We start from the raw sequence: 22233 nt of genomic DNA, 5'->3' as shown, positions 1-22233 counted from the left end.
CAAAAGTAGAGTTGACAAAGATTATCATTCTGCCAAGAAAAATAATCTGGGCAATTTTCATTGATTAAAAGCCCAATAATTTGGAGACTCTGTAGATTAAGAAACAAATATACTCATGCTCCAAACCAAAGCCATCATTGATGGTAGCTCTCAGACATGGACTTGAACATAAAACTATTCCCCCAAGCCTATTTCAAACATTTTACTCTCTGTAGAAAAGATCAGATTAAATTGGTTCCTTTTCCACCCAAGGCTATTGTTTCAGATATTTTTAAGTAGTTTAAAATAAGCAAGAGGATGATAAATAAAAGATGAGTCTTTAAGCCTACAGTAATATATATTATCAAAATATTTGGCTGCAATTGCTGGCACATGGAATGTTCTAGAAGAAATTGACTGGAAACCTATTAAGTTTTGAGGGAAATTATACTGTCAGAACCACACACTCTGACTGATAGAGCTTGTAATTTCTTATATGCTAAAGAAACAACAGGCCCAATCATGGGCCAGCAGAAAGCCTGCTGTGAAAACTGAGACACCATCAGGTGGGTTGCAATCTCCATTGCTAAGCTCAATGATAGAACCTATTGGGCATGATGTGTCATGGAAGGAAGATTTTTTTCTATCCTTGCATCATACGATTGAATAAAAGTTATGGCCACTGATTGCTGTTTATTTTCTATCATTCATTATCATTTCATTATATTTGTCCTGTTTCCATACCAGTTGGGTGGGAATTGAATATTCAGAAGATTTTAAATTGCGATATGGCTTATAGGTCACTAGACTATTATGAGATATATGTAGCTTATCCTTAAGAAATTTTGGACTACAAACTGGAAGTAGTAATTGCATAGTTCTCTGAGGTGTCTCTCATTGAAAGCCATGACTCTATTTTATATGTGAGAAGAAGAATACATGAGACTCTTCAGGGTGGAGAAGGCTGTTTTATAAAATTAAGCTCCTTCTTGTTTGTAAGCAATAGTTAGTGTTTCCACCACCCAGAGCATTTATTTGAGATTTCCCATCTCTTCTCTTAGAGCTGTATGTGGTCCTTGACATCATTGGCTAATGAGATATAAGAAGAGTATGGGCAATTTTTAAAAGGCATCTTTAAATGGAAAGAACCATATCTTTCTATTTTACACTTCTCTCTCCTGCTGGCAGAACAGAGTTGGAGCTGGAAACATCATCTTTGACTATGAAATGAACTGTGGCCTGGGACCCATGCATGATAGGGCTGCAAATTACAAGAAGCCTGGGTCCTGGAGTGACAATAGCCTGGCATTGCCCACTATACTTCTACTTTTAAACTACTCATCACGTATGGATAAATCTAACCCTAATTAATAAAAAAAATCATGATTTCTGAAATCATGACATACATACAGACACATGCATGCACACACGCTATATACACCAACACACACACATATTGCCTCCAATAAAGTCTAGTAAGGGCCCTCAATTTGGTATAAATTAATAAATGCTCTTTAAAAAATTATTGTATTTTGGCCGGGTGTGGTGGCTCACGCCTGTAATCCCAGCACTTTGGGAGGCCGAGGTGGGTGGATCATCTGAGGTCAGGAGTTCGAGACCAGCCTGGCCAACATGGTGAAACCCCATCTCTACTAAAAATACAAAAATTAGCTTGCGTGGTGACAGGCGCCTGTAATCCCAGCCAGTCAGGAGGCTGAGGCAGGAGAATTTCTTGAACCCAGGAGACAGAGGTTGCAGTGAGCCGATATTGCGCCATTGCGCTCCATCCAGCCTGGTCGACAGAGCAAGACTCTATCTCAAAAAAAAAAAAAAAAAAAAAAAAAAAAAGATTCTTGTATTTTTACATGATGCTGCAGGAGAAGAAGGAGATAAAAGATACGGAGATGTGCATAACTATTATGAATCAGTGAGGGGACAGAATAATCAAACGTAAACTACCAAAATCTACTAGGTCAGAAATGTTGATTGAGCACCTACTATGATGTAACAGGGATAATAGGTACGAAAAATGTGGATAGCAGTGGCGGGTGCGGTGGCTCACGCCTGTAATTCCAGCACTTTGGGAGGCAAAGTGGGTGGATCACGAGGTCAGGAGATCAAGACTGTCCTGGCTAACACGGTGAAACCCCGTCTCTACTAAAAATACAAAAAATTAGCCGGGTGTAGTGGCGGGCGCCTGTAGTCCCAGCTACTCGGGATGCTGAGGCAGGAGAATGGAGCGAACCCGGGAGGCAGAGCTTGCAGTGAGCCGAGATCGCACCACTGCACTCCAGCCTGGGCGACAAAGCGAGACAACGTCTCAAAAAAAGAAAAAATATATATGGATAGTAGTAAAGAAAGCACTGAAAAATCTCGACCTTATGAAACTTTCATTCTAGTGAGGAAAGCAGCAATAAACATAATAAATACCCCATTTTAATAATTCTCAATCTATATTTTATATATTCTGAAATCATAATGCATCTATCACCAATGACATGACATTGTTCAGCTGACAGCACATTTTTCATAGTACTACATAAAATAATGTTGCCACTTACAACTGATAGTGCCTTCAGTATAAAAGACAGTAATTACAATACGTAGTAATAGAAATGTAAAGACTAAACATTCAAACAAAAACTTCATAAAATAGCCAATAATTACATAGTTTTCTATTTGTTATACTATATTAAGTGCTGAGGAGAAAATATAAAGCAGTGAGGGATCTGTTACATTTGGGGATGTTGCAATTGTATATAGAAAAGGAAAAGATCTCCATGATAACATATGGTTTTGTGTAGACTAAATCAAGTGAAAGACTGAACCACCAGGATTCCTAAGGGAAGATCATTTAAGGATGAAGGAAGAGCATACATAAAGAATCTAAGCTGTAACCACAACTGGCTTATTCAGGAAAAAAAAGAAATGAAGTGGCCAGTGTTCCTCAAGCAGAAAGAAGAAGGAAAACTGCTAGAAATAGAGGTAGAGCGGTAATTGAGGGCCTCCTCATATAAAGTCTCATAAGCCATAGTAATGACTTTGGGTTTGTTGCCTCTGTTTCTCAGTCGGTCATTTCATAGCTTTAAAATACTCTTGATCAGATTAACTACTGCCTTGAAGAATGGTATACAGAAAGGTATGTGAGAATTTAAAATATCTCCGTTGCTTGTTACTGTTAGGGATAGAGAAAACTATAACAGTTTCCTCTGTTTTACGAAATGGGATATACAAAAGATTTAATCTTATATAATTCAGTTTTCACATTGTGAACTTGGGGAATGTCAGAAAGCCTTAATAGCTAAGAATGTTATTAATGATAAGCCTTCCATAGCCTAAGAGATGTTCACTGTAATCTATTGTCAGGAAGATGCAAAAGGCGTAGATGGATATAAGGACACCTAAGGAAAACAATAAAGCGATATTCAAAGATAATAGCATCATACTCTTGTCTCTGATTTAGCATTGAAATTCAGCTTCCTAATAGAATATTTGGCTAATATGGGTATTTTTAAATTAAAATTTCATTTGTGTATCACCTTTCATATTTCTTCCATGGCAATAAAGAAAATTGAAGAGTATATGACTTCAACATTAGAAAGTTTCCAGATAAGCCCATTCTCCGAGTTACCTAAGTATAAATTAAGCAGAAGATTTTCACTAAGAAATCCTAGATCATGTCATCTGACTCTTATGAGGGCTATGATTAAGACATTTCTAACTTCACGTTCTAATTTTTTCATATTAGTAAGGAATTTAAGAATAATTATCTGGCCCTTCTGCATTAATATATTTTTAAATATCCCAGCTCTACTATAATTATTAAAACTAATAATGATAATAATTCTTAATACTATTATTAAGTAAATAACAGAGTCTTTTCCCAATAGAGAAAAGTCAAGCCATACAAGACTCAGACTCCAGTCATTTTTTTTCCTTTGCATGTGAAATTTAGGTTTCTGTTTTTGTGCAAGGAAGTCAGATAAACTATGTGCCATTCGTTAGTTTATATTTGTGTGGTTTCAGTTTATATAATATAAATCCAAAGACAAAGACATTCATGCTTATGAAAATTAGCCAAAATGTGAATTCTATCATGAAGTATTAGTGTATTCTTTCTCTTATATAAGTTATTGTCTTTTTTCTCTCTAAGCTTGCCTATTCATTCCTTTATCTGACAGTCAGAGAATTAGTGTCATGATTCAGTTCTTCAGTTACAAGAAAAATAATTTTTTCATACTAACTTCAAAAGAGGCAAAAAGTCTATCTAAAGAGCATATGATATTGAATTTTCCCCTTTTATATATAATATAATGGGTTGCTTGTTGTTTTTTAGAAGAAAGTCTAGCTTTTTAATCATTCAAACATCAATTGACTTTTGAAGTGAGATGTTGATCAAAGAAGTTGGCCTAACTAAACGCAAGCTACATAGCTCAGGCTTATTTTTGCCTCATTTTCTTTCCTTCCTTCTTTCTTCACACTTCTATCCATTTACTTACTCATGATCCAATAATCATAATGTAGTATTTAAAAAGAATTAAAAGAACTATAATTTTATGTGATTATATATGCCCAATTACACTTTAAATATACTGTTGCTTGGTTTCTTACAAGTGCTTATAAATAATGGTATCAAGAATCCAAGTTTATAATTATTATTGATTCTATCAGTGAGCTACTTTTTAAAATGTAATAAAAGGAATGCCTTTCTACAATTGGAGAGGAGAGCAATCCTTGGTCTAAAATATAAGAAAAATCAAATAGGAATTCTAAGAACTGTCCATGAAAATGCAGACTTTCTACTTAATATTGAAATTAAAATATACTTTAATTTTTTAAAAGAGCAAATATATACATAAGAAATATAAGTTATGGCAATTTGAAAATCATGTTCAATATACGGTTACAAGCAGCATGTGATAGTTTCTATAATTGGTGGCTCCATTTTGTGAGTTTTACTGTTTTGAAATATCAGTTGAATTAACTAAAGACATTTTGATAGTTCCCCATAAAGTCTAAAGTCTTAATTGGATTTTATGGAGCATTCTGAATGCTAACAGAAAAACACATGCAAATGGTTTTTAAGCAGATATTAAAAGAAGAATTGATGCAATGCTACTGCATGTATTTTGTAGTATCACACTTAATTGTAAGCAGAAATTATACAGGACTTGTGGGAGAACATCATTGATTACTTGTGCTATTCTAAGACAGCACTTAAATATTAAGCTCTCAAAATATAACAGCATACTTCAAAAAAATGCATTTTGGATTTCATTTTTTTTGTTTTACACATAATGAATTCCTGATACCCAGAAGTTTAAAAAACTGATCCCCTTCCCCTGACCTTCTGATTGTTCCTTATCCTTTCCTGATGTTTATTATGTAATAGGCTCTTTCTAAAAAGGTATGTATTTTCCTATATACATATCAAATGAATGTGCTATGCAGAGCTCTCATGTGCTTCATGTGGAAATCATCACAGGAGTGGTGCAGCAAACATTTTTGTAATTATCAAAAACTTAGATGGCCTAGCCTTTGCTACATAACAATAGAAGTTTTTGTTCCATGGATCTGAATTCAAAATGATATATTTTGCATTAATTCACATATACAATATAACTTTATTCTCATCTGAGCTATTATAATTTCAAACTACAAACATCAACCCAAACCACCAGAAAGAAAATGAACAATATAATGGATACCTGCTAATATTTCTATAAAATGTGTGGGACTTGTTAAAAATTAAAATTATGGTAAAACACCAAGTTTATTCTTAACAAAATGGCCAGGTAAACATTAATTTTATATTCATACAAGTAGTATTAATTGTGCATTCACTCTGTATAAAGCACTAGGGTGGCAGTTAGGATCAATGAATGGAGAAAGACAAATGACAAAATTTAATAAATCAAGCTGCTTGCTTATTAAATACCTTACAGTAAAGTTGATAAAAAGGACATATACATTATGGACCAGACAGAGTGGTAAGGAAGTTTGACTTGGGGCTGACAATGTCTAGAAGTGATTTTTAGTTTAATTTTCTTTATTTAGTTGATATTTAGCTGACTTTTACTTGATATTTATTGATATTTAGCTAATTTTTAGTTGATATTTATCATTTACTTTGTACCTGAAGTTGTGCTAAGTTTTAGGTTAAATATATGAAATTGCCAATATCCAACTGTTTTAGATGAATTAAAATAGAAATTTGTGTCCTGAAAATAGAGCACAGTTATGTCTGACTAAACATTTATTTCATTGTGGTATTAAGATTTAATGAAAGAGATAGTCAGGAACACATTTTTATCTATACACATCTGTGCTTCTTTATATAAAACACATTTTTCTTTGCAGGGACTAAATTTATAAACTTTGTTCCTCAGTATATATAATTCTGGGCTTAAAACATCTCATTTGTTCCAAGTTATCTCAAGGACTATTACAAATTTATCTATAACTAATTTTAATTCATTTTGTATTAAAAAGCAGGTGATGTGGTACTTTTAGAAAATAGGCACTAGTATCATGAAATGATAGCCATTCAAAAAAGTGAGGAGCCAATTGATAAAGAATGCTTCAGTCAAAAGAACAGCACGAGTGAAGGCCAAGTGGGTGGGGGAGAGAATGACAAGTCTGAGCAACTAAAAGTAATTTTAATCAAAATGCCATAAAATTGAAAGGTGAGACTTAATCCCAAACACATAAGCAAGAGAAGATTATGAAAAGCCTTGAACAACATATTGGAAAATTAACCTCCCTATAATGAAACAAACGTGAATCTGTTTGGGAGAAAAGAGCACTGGCTGTGTTAGACACCATGGGGCACAAAGAGGAACTGCTCAATTTGACCTCTGTTGTGAAGATTGTCAATGATGTGAGAACAGGAACAAAATCATATTGGTTACAAGTGATAACTATAGTTTAGACACTAAGCATGTGATATTATAGTGTAGGATATTTTAAGTCTTAGCAGTTAACAGGTTGGAATAGCATTCAAATAGCATGAATCTACACATTAAGGAAGAATTTCTCAAATGATGCACTATTATTCTTTCACTATAATTATTCTGCGCCACTGCACTCCAGCCTGGGTGACAGAGAGAGGCTCTGTCTCAAAACAAACAAACAAACAAACAAACAAACCTTAGAATACTTAGAAGGGTTAAACACATAGCAGAGCATGAAAAATGTTTGTTAAAAGGAAATGAAACATATTAACTTGAAAATGTACTATGAACGTTGTATGGTGTATCCATGAAGGTAAATGAGGACATGGCATACTTGTAATGTTAGTCCTTCCCTGGATCCATTTCTTTGAATGAATGGATGCATGGGACGGACGACTGTTAGAAAGGGAAACGAAAGAGAAATCAGATACTTTAAAGTTTTGATGACTTGGCAAAGTATCAAGTAGTAAAAAGAAGTCATGATGGGCATGTGATTTAGGGAAAATATATTTTATTTTGCATGTTTAGTTTATACACTTACATCTATTGTGCATGGAAGTTACTGGTAACCATTTTAAATGTAATTCTTCCTTCTTTCAACCATCAGATATTAACATCTATCATTTTATGAGTTGTTGCCATATTTCAGGCAGCATATGACAGCTTTATGTAACATCTTATACTTTATAATTTAAAAATGCTGCTAAGCATGTATCATAATACCAATTTTAAAATGTAAAAAAGTCAATGTAATGTTTCATTTACATAACTGAGTGGAAAGTTCATGATTTCAACCTACATATATCAGGTGCCAAACTCATGATCTCAATAAGCTTATTGTCACTACGTAATTTATTAAGTAATTCCTCTTTGCAGGTATTACACAATTAACCGTAAATGCAAAAACAAAATATAAAATATGACATCAGTATCTGGCATTGATTAGGAGTAAAGGAACCAGAGAAATATAAAGATAATTCCTGTATATTATGATAAAATTGTATAAATAAGCCAGAAGAAAAATGTTAGAACACTTCACCAAGAGTGTGTACAAATGCCAAACAAACATATGCAAAAGTGTTTGGTCTTATTAGTAATGAGAGAAATGCAAACTAAAAGCACATTATTTATTTAGATAAAACTACCTAACAAGAAATGAAAACACAAGCATCATGAAAAATGTGGAGAGAGAGGAACTATCATACAGTGCTGATATGAGTGAAAATTTGTAAACTCACTTTGGAAGACTGTTTGGCATTGCTGTCATAAACCAAGTCAGTGTATACTTTGTAATCCAGTAATTCAAGGCCAAAAATACATGCAACAGAAATTGGTATCCACTTGCACTAAGAATACTTGACAAGAATATTAGTATCTGCTTTACTCATAAGAGCTATGAACTGAAAATAGCCCAGAGTTTCATCAAGAGTAGAATGGGTAAGGAAACACTGATACATTTGTGTAATGAAATAGTATACAGCAACAAATGAACAAACTTTGAAAAATTTAATGCTATTCACCACAAAAGGGAAGAATCTCACAAACATAATATTGACTGAAAGTAACTATTCAATAAGTAAACAAATAAGTTATAGTGTTTAATGTTACATACTTATGTACAATTATTTTTAAAAAAAAAACAAAGAAGTGATGAGCAAAATAATGCAGGATGGTGTTATATTTGCAGAAGTCATCAGTAGACAGCCAGCAGAGGCTTCTCAGTTACTGGCATTATTCAGCACTTTGCCTTTGTTGGTGGCTATGTTATATCCATGAGAAGCACATTGTTTTGTACCCACTTGTGTATGTGTGTTCTAGATCATAAACAAGGATAAAAGTATAGATTTTGAAATGAAGACGACCTAGTTGAGGAAGTAAATGTCAGCTCTCAACCTCAGTAATATAAGAGGTCAGAAAATTTGTCAATCAATTTGGAGAGACTGGTAAATGTTTTTCAAAAACATTTCTAGCATATTCACCATAAACTAAAAAGAAAGAATCAAAAGAACTGAGGCGACAAAAAGGGAACTAGATCAAGTAAGATAACTAGTACACAGCATTTTTTGATGTTCTCTAACTTGACATTTTGTTTTCCTGTAAAGGCTATAATAAGAAGGGCTTTGTCCATGGTCTTTAGTCTTGTTAATAGTTGAAAATAAATGTACCTTAGATGCTCTTGTTTTATTAGCATATTCTCAGAGATCTGAGGAGTGCACAGGCTGAAACTGGGACATGGAACCACGGGACAAGCATTCACAGACCGGAAATGGAATTTATCATGACTTCAGACCAAGGTGTTAATTAATTGGCCAAAAAAAAAAAAAACAACACCATTTATAAGCAATCTAAGGTATAAAGGGCACTGTCCATGCAGAGGCTCTGAGGTACATTGATAAAGCTGAAATTTATTTTCTATATGTAAATGAAGCTATTATCCCTAGGGATAATCTTTATGAAAAAGATACTCTACATTTCAGCCTAAACTTGTTTATTTTTTGTTTGTTGACAGAATTTCTCATACTAATTCATCCTTTTATTCCTGATATAAATCTTGATTAAACACGGTATATTATTTCTCATATCAATTGCTGTATTTTGTTTTCCAATGGTTAATATAATACATTTGATCTATATTCATGACAGATTAATTTACAGTTCCATTTTTATCCTACCAATATCAATTTTTTGAAGAATTATTCTTTATCAAATAATTTGACAAATCTTCACATTTTTCTATGGCTTTACCTATTTTAAATATCATTTATATTTCCAATTCAAAAGATTAGATACAATTAATATGTGAAGCTATCTACGGTAATTGTTGTATTTGAATCTTCCACTAATTCTATTGTCAATTTTGGACATTATTATTGACCATTTTGTCAATTCAGATTATTTGGACAGAAAATTTTTTCATTCACTCTAGGCATGCAATTTTTTTAATTAATAGATTTTTCTAGAACAGTCTTAGGCTTACAGAAACATTGAACAGAATGTCCAGCGTTCCCATATACCCTATCTGCCATCCCTGCCTTCCCCTACCCAGAGTTTTCTGTTTCATTAATATCTTGCATTAGTGTGGTGCATTTGTTATAATTGATGAGCCTATATTGTTATATAATTAATCAAAAGGTTGATAGTTTACATTAGGGTTTACTCTTTGTGGTATATAGTCTATGGGCTTTGACAAATGTATAATGACATGAATTCACCATCAAAGTATTATATACAAAAGTTGCACTGTCTTTAAATTCTTCTTTGGTCCACCTATTCATTTCTCTATCCCTTTCCCCACTCTAAAATCATGGTAATCACTGATCTTTTTACTATCTCTATAGTTTTGACTTTTCCAGACTGTCACATACAGTCATACATCACTTAACAATGATGATGTTTCTGAGAAATGCATCATTAGGTGATTTCACCATTGTGTGAACATCATGGAGTGTACTTAAAACAAACCTAGATGGTACAGTGTACCTATCACCTACCTAGGCTGTATGGCATAGCCTGTTTCTTTTAGGCTACAAACCTGTATATGTTACTATACTACATACTGGAGTCAATTGTAATGCAATGGCATTTGTGTATCTAAACATATCTAGGCACAGAAAATATACAGTATAAAAGATTAAAAATGGTACACCTGTACAGGGCCCTTACATGAATGGAGCTCAAAGAGCTGGAGGTTGCTCTGGGATAATAGTGAGTGAATGTGAAGTCCTAGGACATCATCCTACACTTCTACAGGCTTTATAAACACTGTATGCTTAAGCTACGCTAAATTTATTTTTAAAAATTATTTTTGTTTCCTCAATAATAAATTAGCCTTAACTTACTCTGACTTTTTTACTTTATTCACTTTCAAAACTTTTTCACTCTTGTACTAACACTTAGCTTAAGACACACATACAACTGTACAAATTGTTTTCTTTCTTTTTTTTTTTTTTTTTTTTTGAGACGGAGTCTTGGTCTGTTGCCAGGCTGGAGTGCAGTGGCATGATCTCAGCACACTGCAACCTCTGCCTCCCAGGTTCAAGCGATTCTCCTGCCTCAGCCTCCCAAGTAGCTGGGATTACAGGCACACACCACCATGACCAGCTAATTTTTTTTATGTTTTTCATAGAGTCGGGGTTTCACCCTGTTCACCGGGATGGTCTTGATCTCTTGACCTTGTGATCTGCCTGCCTCGGCCTCCCAAAGTGCTGGGATTACAGTCGTGAGCCACTGCACCCGGCCTGTTTTCTTTCTTTATGTCTTTATTCTATACACTATTTACTTTTTAAACTTTTGTGTTAAAAACTAAGACACTAATGCACATAGTAGCCTAAGTCTACACAGGGTCAAGATCATCAATAACACTGTTTTCCACTCATCTTGTCTCACTGGAAGGTCTTCAGGGGCAATAACACATCCCTCATAGAAGCTGTCATCTCCTATGTCAATAACTCTTCTGGAATACCTCCTGAAGGACTTGCCTGAGGCTGTTTCAGAGTTAACTTTCATACATATATATGTGTAGAAGAAATAGAAAAAATAATGTTTAAACTTATAGTATAACAAATATATGAATCAATAGCACAGTCTTCTGTTATCATTATCAAGTATTATGTACTATACATAATTTTATGTGCCACACTTTCATACAAGTAGCAGCATAGTAGGTTCGTTTATACCAACATCATCATAAGCACATGAGTAATATGTTGTGCTGCAACACAACTAAAGTTAGGACAACTAAAACATCACCAGGCAATAGGAATTTTTCAGCTCTGTTATAGTCTATGGGATCACAGTAATACATGCAGACGGTTGTTGACAGAAATGACATTATGCAGCACACGACTGTAGTTAAAATCTATACAGCATGTAGCCTTTTTAGATTGGCCTCTTTCACCTAGTATAATAATAAGCATTTAAGTTTCCCATATGTCTTTTTATGACTTGATAGCTCATTTCTTAACACTGAATAATATTTTATTGTGGAGACATACCACAGTTTATCCTTTTACCTTTTGAAGGCATCTTGGTGGCTTCCAAATTTTGGCAACTATGTATGAGGACGCAAGATTTTGTGTGGGTGTAAGTTTTGTACCCATTTGGGTAAATACCAAGGAACGAAATTGCTGGAATGTATGATGAGTATGCTTAATTTTGTGAGAAACCACCAAGCTGTCTTTTAGAGTGGTTGTACAATTTTTGCCTTACCACCAGCAATGAATGAGAATTCCTCTTGCTCCACATCCTTGCCAACATTTAACGTTTTTTGTGTTTGGATTTTAGCCACTCTTAAGTGCTGAGTGGCATTTCATTGTTTTAGTTTACACTTTCCTAAGGACATGCAGTGTTGAACATATATACTTATTTGCCATCTGTAGATCTTCTTTTGTGAGGTATCTGTTCAGGTCTTTTGCCCGTTTTTACATTGAGTTGTCTGTTTTTTTTTTTTTTTAATTGTTGAATTTTAGGAGTTCATTGTGTATTTTTGGATAACAATTCTTTATCATATAAGTGTTTTGCAAAGATTTTCAGGCTTGCCCTTTCATTCTCTTAATAGCGTCTTTCACAGAGCAGAAGTTTTAACTTTTAATTAAAATAAATGTAAACTTGTATTTTTAAATTTTGGTTTTTCAGTTTGATTTTTTGTTTACTTTAAAAACTTTTGTTATTCTACAGTGTATACCTTTGGCATTTCATATTGCTGAAAATTGACCTGTTTTCTAACTCACCATTCCCTTGATTACTGAAGCATGTCTCTCTCCTTTTTTACCTTTTTCCCTGACTTAATTCAGTTTTATGTATTAATTCACTCAACATATATTTATTAAAGATTCTATATACCAGGTGTGGCTCTATGTCCTGGGAATAGAGTGGTAATCAAGACAAATGAGAAAAATGTCCCTATAGAGATGATGATGATGTAAACTGGTTCAGTAACCCACTGTAAATAGAGATGATGTCCAAGAAACAGATCTCTGAATCATAAAAACTTAAGCTACAACCAGATTCTGAAAAATCAAGAACCATTCATTTTGTAATTTCAGTTACAAAAATTTCAACTGCTGTAATGTGTATATCTCTGCTTTCTTGATAAAATTTTCAAAACTAGCTAAAGCCGAAAGGTAAACTATTCAATAAACTTCATGTATTGTTGATAAGACAGCAGTTTCTAAGAGTATAAGGTATTCTTGTTCCAAAAAATTATTTTTAATTTATGTAACATAGTTTTCCTCGGTCAGTAATGCAGAAAACATTATTTGAATGTCTTTAATTAAACTACATGGGTTAATTTTTTAAAAAACATATTTGTAAATTCCTATGAATATAAATTATCTTTAAAGTAACTGGGAAATAACATAATAGTTAAAAAGAAATCTAAGTTTGATAGACTGTTTTTTTTCAGCAACTCATGACAGAGTAGGTTTACTAATTATCTGATGAAGACACTCATCAATCTTTAAAATACACTGGTTAATAAAGTAACTATAACTGCATCATTTCTCATCCTTTTTCAAGAGGAACTCACACTTACTGATCTGCTAAAAACTAGCTTATGTGAAGGGTAACTTACACATACCCATTCAAAGTAATAGAGATTTATTGAGCACTTAATCTGTACCAGGACCATGTTAGGCACAGGAGATAAAATGGTTTAATAAGATAGTGGCCTATACTCATACAATTATAATAAAGTCTAGGACACGAAAACTCTATGTTATAATGCAAAAAATTAGAAAAATGCTACTGGAGATAAATAGGTTTAAAAAGAGCAACTTTCTATAACAGCATTTAGTAAGACAACATGCTTTCTTACACCATGCCCCTGTCATATGACAACACTGCATAAACGTGTATACCTGAGCCCAGACATACACTTTATACACACACCACACATGGCAATTCCAAGCCTTTACATAATTAAAAACTAATTCCTTCCCATTATGGGTATGGTATCTATGAATTAGAAGTTATATTTAAATTTATTCAAATATGCTGTCCTTTATAAGTTTACACTGCGAATTCTTCATTCTTCTAAGATGAACCAGTGTCCCTGTTCCTCATCTGATGTTTTGGGTCTCAGAACAAGCCAACACATACCATATCTTGGACTACTTCTTATTCAAAAAAGAAATTATTATATAATTTTATACCTGGATTTCTGATGAGATATATATATATATATATATATATATATAATTTTGTATCATCCTTTTACTAAATTTAAGAATATGGAAAATATCTTGTCATAATTTTTATACTTTCATTTAATAGCTGTATGGTATTGTATAAGCTAGATGAGCTACAATCTTCACATTTGTTTTATTTTTATAATTGTGCTAAAAAGTTATTGTTAAATTTCCTTGAAGGAACTCCCTGTTTGGGGAATATATTTTGAGAATAGATTAATAAGTGAGAATTATGAACATATTTAAAGATCTTTATGCACATCTTGAAATTGTTTTCTAAATAGACTAGGTCAATCCAAACTCCAGACATGCTTCAGTAATCAAGGTCAATCCAATACCAGTAAAGCGTAAGATTATATAGTGTACCAAACCTTCCTTAACATTAAGTATTTTTTTTATTATACTTTAAGTTTTAGGGTACATGTGCACAACGTGCAGGTTAGTTACATATGTATACATGTGCCGTGTTGGTGTGCTGAACCCAGTAACTCGTCATTTAACATTAAGTATTATAATACAAAAACACAATCACAATTATTAGATTAAAAATAAACTTTTTTACATTTCTATTTTCTTTGTTATTTGTGAGATATACATATAGTCTTTTTCTTATCTTTTTTTGGTGTATTGCTTCTTCTTAGAATTATTCCTTTAAGGAATAATTACATCAAACATTAAAAATTTGTTTTATTTTCTACAACTATTTTATTAATAAGGTTTTTTAGTATGAATTATATTTATAATAAATTTTGGAACATAAAAGTTTGTAAATTTTACCTGTCACCCTAGTAATACTTTTAACAATACTTTTTATGTGGCCATGATTTTTTTAAATTCTGTTTTATTAAAGTAAAATTTATATAAACCAAAATCTGCACACATTTAATAAGGTCCTCAATTTTTTTTTGACAAGTTTATACAGTGATATTAAATTTTTGATAATTATACGCACCCATAGAAATACCACACAAACAAAATAGATAGAATATTTGTATTCTCCTAAGAAGTTTTTTTGTGCCGCTATCCAATGTTTCCTGCTTCTACCTTCCTGAGGCAACTGCTTTTGATTTTTATCACCGTAGACTCTTTTGCCAGTTATTAAAACTCATATAAATATAAGACTCATAAAATATTTATTACTTTATATCTGGCTCATTTTTCTCAATATAATGTTTTTTGAGATTTATTCATTTTTTAGTATGTAAGTAGTCCATTTCTTTTTTCTCTGAGTATTTCATTATACACATATACCACAATTGGTTTAATCTGTTTCTTATTGATAGACATTAGAGTTGTTTCCACTGTTTGTGTCTTATAAACCTATGAACATCCTTGAACATATCTTTATTGAAGATAAGTTTTCATTTCTTATGCATGAATACAGAGGAGTACAATTGCTAGGTCAAAAGGTAAATAAGTGTTTAAATGAAGAAGAAATTGCCAGACAATTTTACAAAGTAATAATATGGTTTTACAATCCCATCAACAATGTGTGGGATGCTCAGTTGCTCTTATCTTCACCAACATTTGATATAATCAGACTTCCTTAATTTCAGTCATTCTGTTGCGTGAGAAATACCTCATTCTATTTATAATGTGCATTTCCCTGATGGCTCATAATGTTGAATACTTTTTCATGTGCTTCTTGGCCATTCTTCTGTCTTTTTAAATAAAATCATTCCCAAATTTATGCAACACATAACTCTAGTTCATTCATTTTGACTATCACTTACTTATTAATCATTTACATTAATATAGAAAATTTAACTTATCAATTTCCTATTTCTGGTCATTTAGGTCTTTTCTAATTTTTTACTAATGAAAACAAAACTGTCACTATCCTTCTTGTATGTGTTTCATGTAGAAGATCCTACAGATTTGATATGTTTATTTTCATCTTTACATTTTCTGAAAAATATATATTAGTTGATAATTATATTAATTAGTAATTCTGATATTCAATTATTCTTGGATTTCTTGCATACGCCCTTCCTGGTGTGTTTCTGCATGTACGTGTGTTATGTGCATATTTGTTTGGAATACTAATGGAATCAAACATCTAATTTTACTTAGATTTTTAATGCTATGTTGACAAGTTAGTTTCTGTATATAATTTCTTCCTATCACTGCCCTTGACTCTTGTAACAATATTATATTCAACTTATGCAAATTGTTGTATGACACTACTTATTTATTAATTGAATTATTCTATGAGATGTAATTTTTTTCTTCAAGATTCAATAAAATTGACCTATAAATATTACCTAAACCCACTGCCTATTGAAGGTGGGAAGTGAATAATGAGAATAAGAGTATCCAATCATTAGCCAGTTTATACTGATGTACAGTTTATACTGATTAGCCAGTTTAATGATTGAACATCATCAAAAGTGTATTTTTAAGTTTTTCAAATGCTTGAGAAAATTTTTATAATATTTTCACTAAATATATCAGTTTTTAATTAAGCTTTTCAACATTTGGGGCATAAAATTAATCACATTGACTTTAACATTTTGTATATTCTTACAAAAGTGCAACACTTTTTCCATTCCAAATTTTTTTGTTGTTATTCAGTTGGTTAACTGGTTGGTTATGTTTTTGTCTGTTTTTACTTTCTGACAAGTTGGGGATAGATTCATGAGAAATTTAGCTTTGGTTTTGTTTACTTTTTAACTTTTTATTCATTAATTCATTTATCCTATTTTATTAATTTCTTCAATTATCTATATTTTCCTTTCCTATGTCTTTGATACTCCACTTTTGTTGCTTTTCTTCTGTTTTTTGGTAAATGCTTTCATGATTATAGCTTTCCTATAAATAATTTATTTGTATTGGTAGGCTTTGAAATAGAGTACTTTGTCTTTAACCCATGAATTAAAGGTATAATATAGATTTCAAAAATTAAAAAAAAATTAATTTCCAAAAAATGTTTTTGAATTATGATTTGCAGTGTTAAGATTTTGTCAGAGATGATCTTCCACACTTCATAGATTTAAAAAATTTATAGGAATCTCTTTTGTGAGTAGTACAAATTGATTTTTTATGGACTTTTAAACATGTATGTGCTTGAATAACTGCTGCAATATTTTTTGTGATAATAGCTATTTTAATCTACATTATTTGCTTTATGATATAAACATTTTTGATAGAGATCTAAAAGGATATTACATTTCATTGTAACTTTATCTTAATTAATTTACTTTATATGTTATAATGCTTTACTGGTAAGTAAGCATAAGACAACAATCATTACCTTTTGTGAAATTTTACCAATTATGCCTTGTGTTAGGTTGTATTCTAACAGCTACATACATTTGTTTGTTAGGTTGGTTTTGCTATTGTGTTATTTTAATTTACTTTTGTTATTGTAGGTACTTTTTTTTATATTTATTTAAAAAATTTTATTTAATTCCAATAAGAACCCTTAATATGAGACACCCTTTTAACAAATATTTAAGTATTTAATATATTACTGTTGACTATACCTAGGCAAGATGGTTTGTGCTTATAGTTCCAGCTACTTAGGAGGCTGAAGTGGGAAGATCACTTGAGGCCAGGAGTTCTAGACCAGCCTGGGCAACATAGTGATACTCCATCCTAAAAAAATAAATAAATAAAATAACATTACCATTGACTGTAGATACAATGCCATACAACAGATCTCAAGAGATCACTCATCCTGCATAACTGAAATTTCAGGTCCATTGATTAGTAACTCTTCATTTTTCCCATCCTCCAGCCCCTGGCAACTACCATTCAACACCTGGATTCTAGAAATTTCACTATTTTAGATACCTCATATCGGTGGAATCATGTATTATTTGTCTTTCTGTGACTGGCTTAACATAATATCCTGAAAGTTCATCCATGTCATTGCATATTCCAGAATTTAGTATTCCATTGTATGTACATAGTACATTTCTTTATTTGTTCATCTGCTGATTAAGATTTAGGCTGCTTCCACATCTTGGCTATTGTGAATAGTGTTACGAATAATATTGGAGTGCTAATATCCACGAGTATGATGTCAATTAATTTGAAGACACACATACAGAGAGAGAGAACTTCAAATACATGCATACATACACCATATCATCTTACCGTGTCTCAATCTCTAATCCTACTATTTCAGGTAACCAAGATTATCAAACAGACAGATACTACCCCAACTTCCACCTTCCACCTTCCCTATCTATTATAGGATAAATAGAACTATGGTGTACATATGACTGCATACTTTTGCTTTTCACTTGGATATATTGCATGCATTTCTAGGAGTCAATGTATATAGATCCAACTATCCTTGTTTTAGATTCTTTATTCATAAATACACATATTCAATTAGCATTGAAAAGTTTGTACTACATAAACTCTTTATTGTGCTATTTTTTTATTTTATTTTTTTATTTTTTGAGACGGAGTCTCGCTCTTTCGCCCAGGCCGGACTGCAGTGGCGCTATCTCAGCTCACTGCAAGCTCTGCCTCCTGGGTTCACGCCATTCTCCTGCCTCAACCTCCCGAGTAGTTGGGACCACAGGCGCCCACCACCGCGCCCGGCTAATTTTTTGTATTTTTTTTTTTTTTAGTAGAGACGGGGTTTCACCGCGTTAGCCAGGATGGTCTCGATCTCCTGACCTCGTGATCTGCCTGCCTCGGCCTCCCAAAGTGCTGGGATTACAGGCGTGAGCCACCGCGCCTGGCCTATTTTTCTCTTCTCTCTGCAACATTCTTTCTCTTAATTTCTTCCAACATCTATATTTACCCTTTGTAAATTTGTTAACAGTCTGACATGTATCAGTCATCTGTATTTTTAATCCATGTTCATATAATGATGAAAACATACCATTTTCAACGTGTTAATAAAGATAAGAAATCATATATGAGATATGTGCTCTTATGCTTTCATTGAACACATTCCTCCAAGTCAACTTTTACAACATCATACATTATATATACATATAAAATTGTGTGTGTGTGTGTGTGTATGTATATGTATATATATAGAGAGAGAGAGACAGAGAGAGAGACAGAGAGAGAGAGAGAGTCTGGCTCTGTCACCAAGGCTAGTGCAGTGGTGTAATCTCAGCTCACTACTTCCCATTATTTTAATTTAACATATTATTCCATGGTATCTATATAACATAAAATATTCAATAATTTCCCTGTTGGTATTCATTCAAATTGTTTTTAGTTGTTGTTGGCTTTTTTTGCCACTATGCATAGTGCTGCAATAAACACTCTTGCACATATATTCAAAGCGATGTGCTCTTTTATTTCTACGTGATTGATTTCTAGGACCAGGATTTCTGTGTCAAAAATCTGTATGTATCTTTAGTTTTCTGTTTGTTTTTAATTTTAGTAGATGCCTCCAGATTGACTTCTAAAAATATTCTGAAAATTTATATTATTTAAAATTATATTATTTAAAATTTCCATCTTCCCTCATTCTTACTCAAAAGTGATATTAGTCTTTTGCATTTTTGCTGTCCAGTGTGTGTTAGTTGACCTTTGTTAATTTAGCTTAGATTTTCCTAACTTCTAGAATTTTTTAACTCTCTTTATTGCTTATTTTGATTTGTTCTTCTCTGAATTGTAGATGTATATTCTTTGCTTATTTTCCTATTATTTTATTTCTTGATATATGAAGAATACTTTCTATATTAAGATAATTTTCCCCCAATATTAGTTTTTCTTCTTAATGAAGGATTTGCAGATACATCTTAAATTGTTAAATTTATTCTAATTATTCTCTCTTTCAGCGTTGTCACCTCAAAGCAGTTTTGAAGTTGCCTCCACTTGGGCCCTGGTCTCCAACTCATAATCAGTTACCATTATTGGCTTGGGGTGTCTATACTTGGTGCTTTGGATAATTCATAGATTAGAACATTGAATCATTAAATCAGCTAATAACATTGCTCTAGTTTTTACTCAAAGACTTTCTATTTACCGCCCCCCCCCCACCTTTTCTGCATTGTTAAGCAGTTTTGCAGAAACCATAGTTCTATTAAGCATCTGACACAACTTTATTCAAACTTTTTTCACATCAAAAGGTAGAAGTTACTTCCCCTCCTCTTGACTCTTGTCTACCCTTGTTTTTTGCTTTGACCAATGAATGAGGCAAAAGTGATTCTTTGTCAGTTCTGGACCTAGCCTTTAAGAGGACTGGATGTATTTTCTTTCTCCCTGTTGGAAAATTAGGGAAGTCCAACTATTCTGAGACCATAATTATGTGAAAGATCCCAAGCTAACCTCACGGAGATCCATTGCTAAGGAACACTTTCTACATGATTGAAGCCTTCTTGGAACTGAATGCTACCAAACTAGTGATCCACGTAGGCATCATGTGGAAGAATACAAGAGTCCAACTGTGTCCTGTCAATGAGAAAATTGTAAGAAATATCAAAATGTTTTTTGTTTAATGGGTCTAAGATTTTTCTTTTATTTATTTATTTTTTTAACTTTTAAGCTCAGGGGTACATGTACAGGGTGTGCAGGTTTGTTGCATAGGTAAAGCTGTGTCATGTGGGTTTTTTATACAGATTGTCTCATCACCTAGGTATTAAGCCTAGTATTCATTAGTTATTTTTCCTACTCCTTCCACCTTACACCCTCCAATAGGCCCCAGTGTGTATTGTTCCCCTCTATGCGTCCATGTGTTTTCATTATTTAGTTCCCACTTACGAGAACAGGCCATATTTGGTTTTCTGTTCCTACATTCGTTTGATAAGAATAATGATGTTTTTGTTTTAAACCAATGTGTTTTGGGGTGTTGTGCTGTAACAAATAAGTGATAAATCATTTTGATAGTATTCAACAATCACTCTTAGTAAACTTTTTGCTTATAGTAATCTAAACATTTTTATATGTATAATGAGTTTTCCTTTAAAAAAACAATTTATTGTGATGTCCAGATGTCTTCTAATTAACATGAGAAAAACAAGAAACACTCACTGTCACCATGAGTATTTAATGTTATAGTAGACTGTAGTTCACACAAACAGAGGCTTAATAGAAGGCGGAGTGGCAGGACTATGAAAGAGAATCATCTATTATTATTAATTAATTCTATGACTCTTTATCAAAAGATAATTTTAAAATTAAACCAAGGAGAAAAGGTCAACAAATTAAAATAAATCCCCAATTACAAATTAAAAAATAAATCGTCTCATTCAGAATATACCAAATCAATGAAACCTTAAGGAAATCATTCACTAGCATGAACAAATGTGGGATAAAACATGTTGTTGATAAAGACAGAAATATATTTTTATTTTAAATTTACTTTATAAAGCTAGTCAATTAAAATATTCACAGTTATTTGTGTTTGCTTGTTTGTTTGTAATGTGGTGGACCTAAGGCTCCAGAGAGTGATTCTAAAATTTTTCTAAGAGGGAAAAAATAAAACATACAAGAGAAACTACTCGAAATCATTAAAAATTATTGAAAGTAAAATAGTGGGCTCAATCAAATAGTAACTCAAGCAAATGACTGTGGTATTGAAATACCAATTAAAAGACAACTCAAATGCCAACAACTGGGTCCTAATTATAAAAATTTGGTATAGAATATATAGCATAAAAACAAAAGAAGACTACGTATTCTACTGTGTTGAGATACGAGTTTTAAAATACTAAAAACTCATTAGAAACTCAAATTATTGTATTCAAAGCTATATTGTATCTTCCATATAGTGTTAAATATAAAAAATTTAAAAAAATAAAATATTTAAATATAAAAATAAAATAAAATATAAAATATATGTATATAAATATATATATTTTTATATAAAAATAAAAAATTATAAAAAAGGAAGAAAGTTTAGGGCCTATTTCTATTGATCTACACACTCAAAAAATGAAAATTCAAATGAAGCATGCATTGAGAAAATAATTAAAGGACTTTCAATCTGGTTATGACATAAAATGTCATTAAAAGTTGTTATTCTCACACTATCCATGAGATCAATCTGGATAATCTACAAAATCTTAGTTTGTTTTACATCCATTAAAGCAGTGCTGTCCAATATAATTTTCAGTAATAAAGAAACTGTTTTATATCTGCACTGTTCAATAGAATAGTCTCTAGCACAATGGTTGAACTAATTTACACTCCCA

The sequence above is a fragment of the Pan troglodytes genome, chromosome 2, assembly GCF_028858775.2.
Source record: "Pan troglodytes isolate AG18354 chromosome 2, NHGRI_mPanTro3-v2.0_pri, whole genome shotgun sequence".
NCBI classification, from domain to species: Eukaryota; Metazoa; Chordata; class Mammalia; order Primates; family Hominidae; genus Pan; species Pan troglodytes.
Note: the sequence above shows the minus strand (reverse complement) of the source record.